General features: G+C 37.9%; 1 non-coding gene across 1 annotated transcript; it reads left to right on the forward strand.

The window, feature by feature from the left end:
- Positions 1-15,560: 15,560 nt before the first annotated feature.
- Positions 15,561-15,667, forward strand: LOC132310601 (small nucleolar RNA R71). The gene has a single exon (XR_009482653.1). It is a non-coding gene; the product is annotated as a small nucleolar RNA R71 (small nucleolar RNA).
- The last annotated feature ends 1,161 nt before the right edge of the window (positions 15,668-16,828 follow it).

Raw genomic sequence — 16,828 nt, forward strand, 5'->3', positions numbered from 1 at the left:
CCGGATGGTACTGTAACTCAAAGTCATAGTCCTCCATGAATTCGACCCATTTGTGCTGTCTTAAGTTCAAACCTTCTGAGAGAAGAGATATTTAAGACTTTTGTGATCAGAGAAAACCTCAAACTTCTCCCCATACAAATAGTGTCTCCACCCCTTCAGGGCAAAGATAACTGCTGCCAACTCTAAATCATGTGTAGGGTAGTTTAACTCATGAGTATTCAACTGTCGAGACCCATAAACAACCACCCGCTCTGTCTGCATTAAGACACAACCCAAACCTTCCCGCGAAGCATCACAAAAGATCACATAACCCAAACCACATTTAGGAATGATCAAAACTGGAGCCGTTGTCAACCTTACCTTCAAATCCTGAAAAGCAAACTCACAGGCTTCGTTCCATACGAACTTGATCCCCTTGCGGGTAAGTCGAGTCATAGGAGCCGCCAAACGAGAGAAATCCTGAACAAATCTCCAGTAGTAACCAATTAGGCCAAGAAAACCCCGAATCTCAAACACTGTCTTCGGACGCTCCCAATCCATCACCAATTCAATCTTCGATAGATCCACTGCAACACCGCCCTTTGACACAACATGTCCAAGGAACTTCACTTCCGGTAGCCAAAATTCGCACTTCTCGAACTTGGCGTACAAATGATTATCCCTAAGGATCTGCACCACTGTCCTCAAATGATACTAATGTTTTTCCACCGAAGCTGAGTATACGAGAATGTCGTCAACAAAGACCACAACGAACTGATCAAGATGGTCACTAAATACACGGTTCATCAAGTCCATGAAAGTTGCTGGAGCAATGGTCAAACCAATTGGCATCACCAGAAACGCGGTCTTGGATATGTCCCCATCTTTAAACCTCAACTGATAGTAACTCAATCTCAAATCAATCTTTGAAAAACAAGTGGCTCCCTTCAACTGATCAAACAAGTTATCAATCCTAGGAAAAGGTACCTATTCTTGATCGTAGCATGGTTCAGCTTGTGATAATTGATGCAAAGTCTCAAAGACCCATCCTTCTTCTTTGCAAAAAGAACCGGTGCTCCCCAAGGTGAAGCACTAGGATGAATAAAGCCTTTAGCTTTCAAATCATCCAATTGATCTTTAAGCTCATCAAACTCCACTGGTGCCATGTGGTACGGTGCCATAGAAATCGGCGTAGTACCGGGAATGACGTCAATGGCAAAGATAATTTCTCGAAGAGGAGGAAGTTCAGTCAACTCCTATGGAGAAACATTCAGAAATTCCACAACAACTGCTAGATAAATGCGGTCCTAATTACTGTCCTCGTTAACTAACAGGTTAGCTAAGAAGGACCTGTGGCAACTCCAGTCACCGATGCTGAAAATTATCGTCGAGTGGGAATCACTTCGATCTCCCACAAAGTGAAAACAATCTCCCGCTGGAGTGAAAACAGACACTCGCCCACGGAAGCAATCGATCGTGGCATGAAAGAAAGACAACCAGTCCATCCCAAGAATGACGTCAAAGCCCGTCATATAAAAAATGACGAAATTGAACTCTAAGGTCCGCCCAGCTATCTCGATAGCACAACCCCGACAAACATGATCCAAAAACATTGGACCCAAACTGGTGTGTCAACACAAAGGAAACCATCCCACTGCGTAACCTCCAGACCTAAAGAATATGAAAATGAAACAGATATCAATGAATGTCAACTCTAGCCCAAGAACTGAAAACTGGAAAGATACCTCGAACTGTAGAAGTCCCTACGGAGGTATCGGCCTGTGGCAATGCGTAAGCTCATCCCTGAGCCCCTGACTACTGAGAATTGCCCTGGTCGCCTGACTGATGTCCGAAAGTGGTAGGCGTAGAACCCCTACTTGGATAAGAACCAACTGACGGCGCCACTGGCTGTGGTGCCCAAGGCATCCTGAAACCCAACTAAACAACTACAGACTGTGCTGGTGTGGCCTATGAACCAGTGCTACCATGTGCTCTGTTCTGTAGGCGTGGACACTCCTTCTTGAAATGTTCGGGCTGCTTACAGTAATTACAAGCTCCCTGGAGCCCTGCGTTGAAGCTGAAGACTTACCCATCTGAGAACGACTGCCCTGATGTTGTAACTATGGGCAGCGAGGCTTGATGTGCCCCGGCTGCTGACAGTGGTGACAAATCAACTTCCCCAAAGGAATAAGAACTGTGCAGACCGAGCCTGCTGTGATTGTCCCTAAACATAAGAACTGTCCCCGGCCTTAGCCTTCTTCCACTGACCCCAACAGATACCGATGAAGCCTCTCTACGAGACTTCTTATATAAGCCCTTGATCCTGAGCTGATCTCGATCTTCTGCCTCAACCAACATAGCTTTTTGGACCACCTCTCTGTAGGTCCTCAAGTCCAATACAGAAATCCGTGGCTTGATATCAAGATGCAACCCATCCTGAAATTTTCTTGCCCTGAGTTCATCGGTAGCTACCATCTCCGGTGCATAATGGGAAAGAGAAGTGAAGCGTGTCTCATACTCAATGATACTCATCCTGCCCTGATAGAGACCTGTGAACTGTACTCTCATGTCCTACCTCATAGCCCTCGAAAAGAAGTGGTTGAAGAACAATATCCTGAACTCCTCCCATGTCATCACCTCCACATCGTGGATATTGGTTATGAACCTCCACTGGATATCGGCATCTCCCATGAACATAGAGGCTATCAAGGAGATCCTCAATCGTACTGTAGGTACTGCCATGATATTGAGCTTAAGTACCATGAGATCAAACCAAGCCTCTGATGTAAGTGGATCCATACTCCCTGCAAACTGGTCGATCTTAACCCGTTGTAACTGCATGGAGTGGTCCAACGCCTCATTAGCAATCGGTGCCGATGTTGGTGCCAGTACCAGAATTTGTATCCTTGCAATATGGTAACGAAACATCTGCTGGATAAACTCTGACATCCCCAGAGCCACTCCCTGTGCAATCTACTCCTCATAAGTCGGCGCTCGTGGTGGATTAGGATCCACACCACTAGGTCGAACCCTGGGCCTCCTTGGACCCCGTGTGAGCCCGGTGTCCTAAACCTGCTCAGTCACTCCGTCATAACGAAAAAATCTCTGCGAGTTAAAACCATGATGGTAAACGCACGAAAAAAAAGAGGTCAACAATAACACAAGTTATTATGACCGAATGCAACTCACACTATGAATGCACGAAACAAAAAGCATGTCAATGTATGCAACATACCGTCATACTAAAGTAGATAAGCGTACAACATGTTAAAACAGATACTGAAAACATCTAGGTACTTAAGCACGTAAGCACGTAGATAGGTTATCAAACTAAGTACGTAAACATGCTATAATACCAAAACAGGTTAACAAGTAGCATGCAAACATATCAAAGCAAATTAACAAAAGCATGATGTGCACCTAAAACCCGTCATCCTAAGGTATTCAAACCTAGGAGGTCTGATACCACTTCTAATGACCCAAGTTTTTATTCAACCCGGTGGGTCAGTGATGAACCGAGGATTGACCCGTTAACGGATCCAGATGTGGAAGCAAAAGATAAACCAAGGTCTTTAGAGATAAAAATTACCCCTAGGGCACCGATGTGACCTTCCATGAAGTCATGGAACTTAAAGAAAGCGAAATAGCAAGCGAAAGTCCAAACGGGCAAAAATCTATTAATTAAGGGCAAAATGGTCAATTTACAAACAAGGAGGGAAATTTGACTCCAAGCAAGTCAAATGAGGTCTAAAGAACTTAAACTAATCATTTCACAACATTTCAAGAGGTTCTAAGAATTTTAGACAAGAATCCCACAAAAAGCCCTTTCCTGGTTTAAGCGAAAACAGACACCCTCTCACTAAAACCTGAATAACTCTCATTGTGATTTGAATCTGAGCATGGCATTTATATCATTGGAAAGCTAACTTCAAGTTCTTGAGTTTAGGCCCAAGAATGACCTAATTTGGATCTAAAATGAGTAAGTTATGACCATTTGAAGACAGGTCATTGCTGTAGCCAAACTTAGTCAACTCAGTTGGTAACTGAGTCAGTTCTTTTAGGCTGAGAGCACCAAAAATGTCAAAAATGAGGCATGAATGAACCCAGTCAGCTCTTTTAAGAACTAAGTCGGCTCGGTTGGGCTGAAAGCAACCCAATCGACTCTTTTGAGAACCAAGTTGGCTCTTTTAGGCCGAGAGCTTGCAAAATGAAGGAAATGATGCCCAGGTGAACTAAGTCAACTTTTTTGGGAACTGAGTCGGCTCGGTTGAAGAAAGAGTCGGCTACTTTGGCAATTTAGCCGACTCGATCCTAGGAACAAGGAAAAAAAAATTGCAGCAGATGCTGTTATCTAATACAGGTTCATTTTTGACCCTATACATGCACTCTAATTGTTCAAGAATGATTCCATTAACTCCCAAAAATGAAATACAAGTCCCCACAACATAGATAAACATAAATTATCATTTGCAAGGGTGAGAAACATACTTAAGGTGCAATTTAATCAATAAAAGGAAATAAGCAAGAAATGGCTTTAAGGTCTCATTACATATACGTCCTAAGAGTAACAAAAGGTGCACTTAAGTGCACATTACATAGCTTAGACAATAAATACAAGTTTTTATACATTACACCAAAAAGGATTATGATGTGCTAACAAGTGCATATTCAATGTCACCAAAAATACTCTAAGAATTCTAACAAGTTTAAGAGTGTTGTGCATCCCACAATAAAGTTTCTTTACCTGAAAAACACCCGGTCACTTCGGGGTGAATAAACAAGTTTACTTGTAGGGAATGAACGTACATAAACCTACTTATACAACTTTGCAATTCAATGTAAATTAATACAAACTACTTAACCAACAAGGGAACTTACAACACAACGTAATAAGATACAACTCACAAGGTTATCAACTTGGAATTTAAAGGCGAAATCAAACCAAAGTAGATACTTGGACATCACGCCGGATCAAACTGACACCATAGTTACTTTAGGGTTACAAGCCGATGGGTAACCTCCTTATGTGCACACTAGACTTGTAGAAGGACAATCCCCCGTACTAGAATCATGCCCTAGCCTTAGTCATAACAACGACATCCCAAGTTTCTAAAATCAGCAATTTGTGCAACAACATATATGTATCAACATAACATATATATATACAATGTAAAACCATATACCATGCACAAACTAATTTTGGAAACACAATACATGCTCTAGTTCACAACTACAATGGCATAAAGAATGTTGAATAATCATTATGCAATTTGTTACTCTTTATAACAATATCATTCAATAACAAGAACATAGTCTCATAAGTATGATAGAAGTTTAAAATTATAACTTAAACATGCAATCAACATAGGATACATACTCAATCACTAACACAACAAGGGTAGAAATTAATTAAGTAAAATAATTAATTTCTCTAGATTTCATTTTGGTGCGACCGAGCGTGTGTACAAAATAATGCACAACACTTTAGGTTTAGAAATAATGTCAAGTGGGCACCATATTTTAAAATTTATAAAATCACTAAACACTTATACTATGGAGTATGAAGTGAGCAGGGATCGTCCTAAGAGATCTAAACAATTATAGGTTTTTCAGAATTGAATTCTACTTTAGTGCTTATGTGATTACTAAAAAGGTTTGGTTTGTGATTAGACTAATTTTAAACTTAATAATGCAAATAAAGAGTAGAGTATAAAAGATTGGAAAGAGACTTAGGGTGTAGGATTCACCACTAAGCACATTTCCTAACTCATTAACTTTTAACTAATTGGGGAATAAAAATGTGTAATCTAGAATGTGGCTAATAATTGCAATAAAAAGTATAAACCATCAATTTCAAGCATGAATCAACTACCTAATGGCAATTAAACTAAGTGTAGTGTAATTCACCAATTCAAAGCATGATTCATCAATTTAAGTTACAATTTCAACACACATTAATCTAGAGGGTAATGCAATTGTGGCAATAAGTATGGATTTCAAGCACTAGTATAGATTGTCTACTTACCTAGGAATTAAATTGCAATTAAATTAATTAACTTTAGATTAAACTAACTAAGCCTAAAATTAAACTATTTAGACAAGACATTAACCTAATTTTGTAGTATAACCCATCTAATAAAAGCAATTTCCATCAAATCAAAACACAATTACATCTAATTATGTATAGCCATCACAAGATTCAAGTCACAAAGAAATCAAGTGTATAAATTGATTATCATTCAAAAACATATAAGACAATATGAAATTGACATAGACAATCAAATGAAAGAATTAATATATATATATCAAGGCTATAACATAAATTACACAAATTAATCCCCAAAAGTCAAGAGTTAAGAATTAGGTTACATGCTTAAGGTTTATCCAACCCTAAGTTGAAGAATCAGCCACTCATGGTTGATGGATGCAAGATGTCAACAAGCCCCATCCTTTAATTCATCTGGCTCCTCTTCTTCTTCTCTGAGCTTTTCTTAAGAACCCTAACTTTTTTTTCTTCGTGTTTTCCAAAGAGAATAAAAATATCGATACAGAATACTAAAAACTTAATAAATCTAATAATATTCACCTAAATAAAATAAATACTAACCCTAATCTAATGGCTCACTGGGCCTTAAGTAACAACCCTATTAAAGCCCAATAGTTCACAAAATAAGCCCAAACAATAAAAAAAATCTGTAATATTGCCAAGCCCTGGGGGATCGATCCTCCCAGAGTTGGAAATTTCCTTTAAGCCCTATTTAGCTCCATTTTAGCCCCGACCTCATTAGTTTGCTTCTTCATCTTTGGGAACATCATCAAAGGCCTGAGATTGACCGTTTTTGAAGAATAAACACACTATACGAGCAATGGACTGCGACCTCCTTTTTGCCATTTTCTGAGCTTTTTCTGAATATCTTTGCTTGACTTTAAAAAGGCTTTAATGGACTGTTCTTAACTCATTTTAACGTTATTGCCCTGAAATACACATAAACATAAATTAGGACTAAAACATGAAATTAAGATAGATACAAAGACTGAAATACCCTAACTTAGGTGCTGAAATATGCAACATTTAAGCACTTATCACACCCCCAAACTTATATATTGCTAGTCCTTAGCAATGAACTACAGCATGGAAATGAAATAAACATATATATAACTATGAACTAATAAAACAAATAAAGATAATACCACTTTCGTAGGGATCACGGTTGCATTTAGCATATGCAACAAGCCTTTTAAACCCCTAGGTTACCCCTAGTGGACGAGTGAAGTCTCGTGAGGGTTTCCAGAAATGGTACCCACAAACATCAAAAGCTCTTTCTTACTTGAGAAGCAACGACACATATTAAACAAGTGTTGAAAGTAGACTACCTCAAGTATGCAAATTTCTGCCATTTCTAAGCTATTATCAACATTTCAACATCATGTAAGCAAAAACGGTCCTCCACACATCAATCAATTAATCATGCAAATTGAATCAATTCTATCATCCTTTTAAGTGAACCGGCATCAAAATGTGTTGCTATCCTAGCAAATCAAAGTAATAGCACAGCCTTACTTTCAAACTAGCATACAGATATAGTACCAGACATCAAGACATTGAATGAACCTTGTTATTTAATCAAACATTCTTTTTTTTTTTTTTTTTATTGATTTCATTTTTTTTATTTTTTTTTATTTTTATGTATGACCATGTGCAATGTCCAAGTTCCTTAAGCTCTCTAATCACCCCATGTAACAAGCGTTGAGCCAACGACTCCCAAACCAGATGGTCTTAGGGCGTTAAGTGTAAAGACACTCCTAAGGGCGTAATGACTTGGAATGGCTAGGCTACGAACTCAAACTAATCATACATCTTACATTCTTCCCTTGTCTTCCTTTTTAATCAGTTGACATGTTGAAAGAATGCAGTTTTTTTTATTTTTTTTATTTTTTTATTTATTCCTCACTTTTGGTGAGTGCTTTTATTTCTTTTTTTTTTTTTTTTTTTTTTTTGCAAGGTCATTTTATCAAGAATGAAAGCTTTCAAAGCATACTAGCTCAATTGGGATAAACCAAGACAATAATCAACTAAGCATGTACCCCACAAATTGAATGCTAGTGTGCGCAAGTGCAAGTGTAGAATTCTAGAATCAACTCTCAATGCATTTTCAACCAACAAGATGATGTGTACCACAAGAGCAAACATAATATCAAAAATTAAAAATTTACCCCTAAATGGCATCCTAGAGCATACAAGAAGTATTAGACCCTAACAACTTGCTTTTTAAAGGAACTATACTTCAAAAGTTCGAAATCATTGCCAAACACATCTCAAATCTCATCATGCATTTAAAGCTTAACTTAAATAGAATGAATCATGATGACCTTACCCCCAAACTTAAACTATACATTGTCCTCAATGTGCAATGAGAACAATGAAAAATAATGGAAAGAGTATACCGTGACGGTAAAGACTATGAAGTCCGGCAATGATCCAGTAGGAAAGATGTCTCCCCCAAACGTGGATGCAAAAACCTATCTGTATAACCATACTAGCAAACTCACAACAAATGTCACAGGGGATAAGTAATGCATACAGTTCAAAATAATATATAACACGATACAAAGAAATATGAGATGAAACCCTTTATAAAATCGGAAAACATTCCTAACCAGTCAGAAGGGCATATTGGAAACACATATTTTTGAATTTTTTGTTTTTGTTTTTTACAAGAATGGGATTGATCTCCCAGATTATTATTATTATTATTATTATTTTTTTTTAAACAAAGAAAAATATACGAAACTTGAAAGAAAAATATATACTAAATTAGAAAGAAAAATATATACTAAAATAAAATAAATATATATATACATAATAATAAACAAATAATAATAAATGGAAAGAAAATTAAGTTTTGTTTTTTGTTTTTTTTTAAGAAACAAAGAAAAAGAATATGTATATATAACCTATAAAATAATATAAAAAAATGAGCTAAGTTTAACATCTCTAGTAAGACGGAATGCTACTGAATTTTTTTTTTTTTTTTATATTAAAAATAAATCAATTCAAAATTTTTTTTACTTTTAAATTATCAATGCAATTGTTTTTAACAACACCTCAACTGTTTTTTTTTTTTTTTTTTTTTTTTAAGAAATCATCAATCCAATTTTTTTTAAAACCACAATTCAAAATTTTGTTTTTTTTATTATTTAAATTTTTTTTATGTATTTTTTAATTTAATTTTATTATTATTATTTATTTATTTAACACAAGCTCGCCGGAGAAGAAACCGGCAATGCCGGGTAAACCAGTTCAATAATCGCCGGCGAAGATTACCCACAAGCTCACCGGAGAGAAGAGCCCAGCCGTGTTCGTCGGAGAGAGAGCAGTCGCGATCGCGATCAGAGAAGAACCCGGCGATTCAAAAGCTCGCCGGAAGAAAACGGCGACCAAGCCACGACCAGAGAAAACGGCGATGCAGAAACTCGCTGGAAAGATAAAGCCCAGCCGAAATCGTTCTGTTGCTGTTTTTTTTTTTTTTTTTTTTTAACCCACAAACTCGCCGGCGATAAGCCCAGCCGAAATCACCGGCGAGACCAAGCCGAAATCGCTGGAAACAGCGACCAAGAAAACGGCAAACGGCGACCCATAAAATCGCCAGAGAAGAACCGCGAACCAGCCACGATCTATAGAGAGAATCCAACCTTGATTGCCGGCGAAACCAGCCTAAATCGCTGGAAAAACTCAGCCTCGACGCCGGAGAAGAACTACGAACAGCCGCGAGAAGAGAAGAGCAAACCGTGAGGGTTGGACAATGAAATTGGGTTTAGATATTTTTGGGGGAAGAAGCAGAATTTCAAGCAACAGAAGAGAGGAATGTATTCGTGGTTTCAAGGGCTAAGGTGCGATCGATCTGCTTTGATGGGGGATCGACAATTTTAGGCAAAAAATGTCCCCTTCACTGTTTAATGAGAAGGGAGAAATACAAGTAAAATGGGATCGATCCCTTTGGACGGGGGATCAATCCACTTGGCCTTTTTTTTTTGTTGCTCTCTGCCAAGAAAATGGAATCGATCTCCCACCCATTTTGGCGATCGATCTTTCTTTTTTTTTTTTTTCAATTTTTCAATTTTTTTTTTTTTAAAATAAAACAAAACAAAACTAAAAAGAATATATACACTAAAATGAAAAATAGATAAAAAAATAAAAATAAAAATAATAACAAATAAAATTGAAATAAAATCACTTATCAACTTATACTAATTAATACTTTTTAATTTTTTTTTTTTTTTTTATGTTTTTGAATAAATCAAAACTAACATGAAATGTATACAAAAATAATAAAAATAAAAATAATAAAATAGAAATAAAATCAAACACCAACCTACATTACTCATTTACAATTTTTTTTTTTCACTTTTTTTTTTTAATTTAAAAATGCATAAATGTACAAAAGGAAAAATAAAAAATAAAATAATAATAAATTGGAAATTAAAATGCAACGAAGGAGAAACTCGATACAACTAGTGTTTAACATCGCTAGAAAGACGTGAGATGTTCTCAATCTTCAAAGTAAATGGGATCTACCAAGAGGGCAGATTCCACATTTCTTTAAAAATTTTGTCCATCAATGTATGGTTTAAGCCTTTGACCATTAACTTTGAAGGTCCCTTCATCTTTTAGATTTTTAAGTTCAACCGCCCCATGAGGTGAGACGGAGATAATTTGATAAAGGCCTTCCCATTTGGTTCGAAGCTTTCCAGGGAAAAATTTGAGCCTAGAGTTGAATAACCAAGTCTTTTGACCGGCTTCAAAGGACTTTTTCACAATATGTTTATCATGAAATGCTTTTGTCATTGCCTTGTAAATTTTTGAACTATCATAGGCATCATTTCTCAATTCCTCTAGCTCATTGAGTTGGAGTAAACGGTCCTTTCCAGCCTTATCAAGATCAAAGTTGAGCCTTTTTATTGCCCAAAGTGCTTTGTGTTCTAGCTCAACCGGAAGATGACAAAACTTCCCATAAACAAGTCTATATGGAGACATGCGTATTGGAGTCTTGTAAGCTGTTCGGTAAGCCCACAAAGCATCGTTCAATTTTCTTGACCAATCTTTTTGGGTCGGATTGACAGTTTTCTCAAGAATATGCTTGATTTCCCTATTTGACACCTCGACTTGCCCGCTTGTTTGGGGATGGTAGGGAGTGGCCACTTTATGTGTGACGGAGTATTTCAAGAAAAGTTGTTTCAAGAATTGATTACAGAAATGTTTTCCTCCATCACTTATTATAGCCCTTGGCATACCAAAACGAGCAAAGATATTTGATTTAACGAATGCAATTACCACGGAGTGCTCATTCATTTTGGTAGCACAAGCCTCAACCCATTTTGAAACATAATCAACGGCAACGAGGATGTATTGAAAGCCATAAGACATTGGGAATGGTCCCATAAAGTCTATGCCCTATACATCGAAGATTTCAACAACGAAGACTGAAGTTAAGGGCATCATGTCTCTCTTTGATATTGATTCCAACTTTTGGCACTGAACACACACCTTGCAAAAGTTATAGGCATCTCGGTGAATAGTGGGCCAGAAGAGCCCACTTTGAAGAACATTCAAAGCGGTCTTTTTTCCACTGAAATGCCCACCACAAGCAAGTGTGTGACAAAACACAAGGACGCTCGGAACTTCACTTTCTGGCACACATCTTCTTATGATTTGATCCGGGCAATAACAAAACAGAATGGGATCTTCCCAATAGTATTTCCAGATGGTAGCAAAGAATCGGTCCTTTTCTTGTTTTGACCAAGTAATGGGAAGTTTGCCGGTTACAAGATAATTAACAATGTCGGCGAACCAAGGCAACGTCCCATTTGAGATTTGAAAGAGTTGTTCATCCGGAAATGATTCATGAATTTCAAGATTCGGAGAAGATTCAACCATTAATCTAGACAGATGATCGGTAACGACATTGTCGGAGCCCTTTTTATCCTTGATTTCAAAGTCAAATTCTTGAAGAAGTAGGATCTATCTTATCAAGCGAGGTTTGGTTTCCTTTTTCATTAAAAGATGCCTAAGAGCGGCATGATCGGAAAACACAATTACCTTGGATCCTAAGAGATATGACTGAAATTTATCAAGGGCATATACTACGACAAGTAACTCTTTCTCGGTGGTAGAATAGTTCAATTGGGCATCTGAGAAAGTCTTACTCGCATAGTATATAGCATATGGTAGTTTACCTACCCTTTGCCCCAAAACAGCACCCATTGCGAAGTCGGAAGCATCACATATAATCTCAAATGGTAATGACCAATTTGGAGGTTGCATGATGGGAGCGGATGATAGAAGAGTGCGAAGTTGATGAAAAGCATTTAGGCATGCTTCATCAAAGACAAATGGAGTCTCCTTGGCAAGAAGGTTGCACAAGGGTCTAGCAATTTTGCTAAAGTCTTTGATGAACCAGCGATAAAAACCGGCATGTCCTAGAAAGGAGCAGATTTCTCTCACCGTAGTAGGTGGAGACAATTCAGAAATTAGCTCAACTTTTGCTCTATCTACTTTTATTCCTCTTTTAGAGATGACATGTCCAAGCACGATTCCTTCTTGAACTATGAAATGGCCCTTTTCCCAACTTAACACAAGATTAGTCTCACGACATCTTTGAAGCACTTTTTTAAGATTTTGGAGACACGAATCAAATGAGGACCCAAAAATCGAGAATTCATCCATGAAGACTTCTAAATACTTCTCCACCATGTCCGAAAAAATTGACATTATACACCTTTGGAAAGTGGCAGGAGCATTGCACAATCCGAAAGGCATCCGTCGATAAGCAAATGTACCGAAAGGACATGTGAATGTGGTCTTTTCTTGATCCAATGGATCTAGGGCCACTTGATTGTACCCCGAGTAACCATCTAGGAAGCAATAGTATTGTTGCCCAGCCAATCTTTCCAAGATTTGGTCAATGAAAGGCAATGGAAAATGGTCCTTCCTAGTGGCAGAATTCAACTTTCGGTAATCTATGCAAACACGCCATGAAGTGGTGGTGCGTTTCGAAATAAGATCACCCTTAGCATTTTCAACAACTGTAATTCCTGACTTTTTAGGAACCACTTGAGTTGGACTAACCCATTTGGAATCAGAGATAGGATAAATGATTCCTGCATCTACAAGTTTCACAACCTCCTTCATGACAACTTCCTTCATATTTGGGTTCAATCTCCTTTGAGCATCCCTAAATGGCTTTTCATCCTCTTCCATGTGTATGCGATGCATACAAATAGAAGGGTCAATGCCTTTTAAGTCAGCCACACTCCATCCAATGGCTTCTTTGTTAGCTTTAAGCATTTCCAAAAGATCATTCTCTTGGTCATTTTCAAGATTGGAAGCAATGATGACCGGAAGAGTCTCTTTTGGGCCTAAGAAGGCATATTTCAGATTTGATGGAAAGGGGCTTAAGCTCAAGAATAGGAGGAGAAATGAGAGATAGAACTGGTGGAGTACTAGAGAGTGAAGGAAGAGGTTCTTTCTTGCTTTTCCAAGGTGGGTAATCCAAAGTGGCCATAAAGTCCATTAAAGCATTCACCTCACTTATGGATCCTTCTGTGTCAAAACCACAACTTTCAAACATTTCGCAAAGGCACACCTCAAGAGGGTCCTTAGATAAAATAGAGGGAAGAGTCTCCTCTATGGTTTCATCCAAGACATCTACTAAGAAACACTCGTCTTCATCTGTGGGATGTTGACTTACATTGAATACATTAAGCTTAACCATCATGTTGCCAAAAGAGATGTCCATAATGCCGGATCTACAATTAATGGTGGCATTGGCAGTGGCAGGAATGGCCTTCCTAGGATGACTGGAATGTGATTGGTGAGATTAGGGACTGGCTCAGTATCTAGTACCACAAAATCAACCGGGAAATAAAATTTATCAACCTTAATTAGAATATCCTCAACAATTCCCCTTGGTTTCTTAATTGATCTATCGGCTAGTTGGATTACTACCGATGTTGGCTTCAAGTCCCCTAATCCTAACTGCAAGTAAACAGAGTATGGAATGAGATTGATACTTGCACCTAAATCAAGGAGAGCTCTACAAACCTCTTGGTTTCCAATAACACAAGAAATGGTCAGAGCACCCGGATCCTTGAACTTAGGAAGAGTGTTAGACAGAATGATGGAACTCACTTGTTCCGTTAAAAGCACTTTCTTAAGGTCCCTTCCTTTACTCATCCTCTTTTGTGTGCATAAGTTCTTTAAGAACTTTGCATATGGTGGAATTTACCTAATTGCATCTAGAAGAGGAAGATTGATTTTTACTTGTTTAAACACTTCCATCATATCATGAATTTTCCCTTCTTGTCTCCCAAATGATGAAGTCTCTTTCAAAGCTTGAGGAAATGGAGCTTTTGGCTCATAAGGCTTCTCTAATTGGGGAGATGATGATGAAGATGACGGAATGTCCATTTTGGAACCACTAGCATCCAAAGAAATAGGAATAGGATTTGGAATGGGACGGATGCTACCACTTGGTTGCTTCAGTTCATTATCCTCCTTAGGTACCTCTACCTTATTATCCACTTTCCTACCACTCCTCAAGGTAGTAATTGCTTGAACTTGCTCATTTTTAGAAAATTCTGATAAAGGACTTGCTTGCGCCATAAATTGCCCCTTAGGATTGGTCTCAGTTTGACTAGGCAACTTACCTTTATCTTTCACATTTAAAGAATTAGCTAATTGCCCAATTTGAGCTTCAAGCTTTGCAATTGATTGAGAGTGAGAATGAAACAATTGATTATCTTTTCGAAGATCACCTAAGGCTTGCAAGACCTTGTCCTCAAAAGCGGAACTTTTAGGAGGCGCTTGATTTGGATTAGAGTAAGATTGAGAATTTGATGCTTGAGGTTAAGAATAGGATTGAGAATTTGATGCTTGAGGTTGAGAGTATTGATTCACATTCTGAGGATAGAATAAAGGACGGTAACCTTGAGAATTCTGATTTTGATTTTGGAGATGTGGGGGAACATACTTTGCTTGGTAACCTTGATTTTGAGGAGGGTTTGCACCGTCTCCTTGATTTCTCCATGCAAAGTTAGGATAATTTTTCCACCCCGGATTTTAAGTATTGGAATAAGGGTTGTTCCCTTGATGAATGAAAGCTGCATTTGCTTGTTCTTGAGACTCACTTGGTATGACTTGTCCAAGAGGGCAATTTGAAGTATGGTGAGTGTAACTAGAACAAGTCATGCACATTTCATTGGAAGGATGAGAATAAGATTGAATTACCGGACCTTGATTCAAAAGGAATTTATCAAATCTTTAAGTAAGATTTTTGACCTCGGCGGCAATTTCCATGGAAGAGTCTATTTGATTTAGAGCTTTCTTTCCTCCCATATTTGCTAGGTGACCACCCCTAGAAGATGAAGATCTATGCATTGAGTTTTCACTCATTTTTTCGAAAAGAAGCCAAATTTCATCTTCATTTCTTTCTATGTAACTTCCGCCACAAGAAGCATCAACAATGCCCTTATTGGCATCGGATAAACTTGAAAAGAAACATTAAACTAATTGCCACTTAGGAATGTCATGATGTGGACATTTTCGTAGTAAGTCATTCAAACGTTCCCATGCTTCATGAAGGGGTTCTCCTTCTTGTTGTTTAAATTCACGAATGGAAGTTCTCATGGCATCGGTTCGACTTGCGGGGTAATACTTCTTTAGGAACTCTTGTTGCAATTATGCCTAAGAGGTGATTGTATTTGGCCGCAAGTTGTTAAACCAATATTTAGCTTTATCCCGAAGAGTGAAAGGGAAAAGCTTCATTTTTAGGACTTCTTCCAGAACATCCGTGATTTTCACGGTGGAACAAACTTCTAAGAACTCATCTAAATGTTTATAAGGCTCTTCATTACTCAACCCATAGAAAAGGGGGCATATGTTAATGGTGGAAGCCTTAATCTCATAATGATGAGCACGGAAATTTGGCAATTGAATGTAAGTAGGTTCATTATATTGATTTAGAGTGTAACGATCCCTAAGGACCATTGGAGGATTGAGAGGATTGAGAGGAGGATATGGCATTTGACCTTGTTGATGATATGCCATTTGACCTTGTTGAGGGTATGCCATTTGAACATATTGTTGTTGTTGCTCACCAATTGGGGGAACAACATTTGGCCTTGGCATCCCTAGATTAGGTTGTTGCACCGCATGATTAACTGGTTGTGGCATTCCCAAGGGTGGATGCACACCTTGAGGATCCACAATATGAACTTGTGGTGGGTGGTGCACACCATTATGATCCACATGACCAAGATCTACAATGGGATCTTGGATCTATTGGGTCTTCCATTAAAGGTGATGGAAGATCAAAATTTGAAAGATTAAGATGACTATCCCTAGTACTACTTCTTAAACGCCGAAGAAAAATTTCGAGATTTTGATTTACAGGAGCAAGAAGACGATTAAGTGATCTACGACCATGCATGCACTAGAACAAGTCAACACACCAACATTTCAAAATTTCAACCTCCACATACGATGTTCCCAAACTCATCAATAATATCAATGCACTTAAAATAAATAAATGCCTCCACACGGGCTGATGCCTTCTAAAAGAAGGTATGCTTGGACTTTAAAATAAAATAATTTAATTTAGGCCTCCAATTGGGCTGTCCAAAGCATGCAAGATAGTAAACAATTAAGCACAAAAATTAAAGAGAAACTTACAAATGGTCCTTAAGCAACTTCAATTTTTTTTTTTTTAATTGCTTCCAAGTCCAGCGTTTGCTCCACTTTGCTTCAAGTACCTAATTAACAAATCAAATGAGAAAATAAAAATTAAAATGA

Source organism: Cornus florida, unplaced genomic scaffold (assembly GCF_030987335.1).
Source record: "Cornus florida cultivar Cherokee Brave unplaced genomic scaffold, ASM3098733v1 CherokeeBrave_3.0.0_Hap2_Chr05, whole genome shotgun sequence".
Classification (NCBI taxonomy): domain Eukaryota; kingdom Viridiplantae; phylum Streptophyta; class Magnoliopsida; order Cornales; family Cornaceae; genus Cornus; species Cornus florida.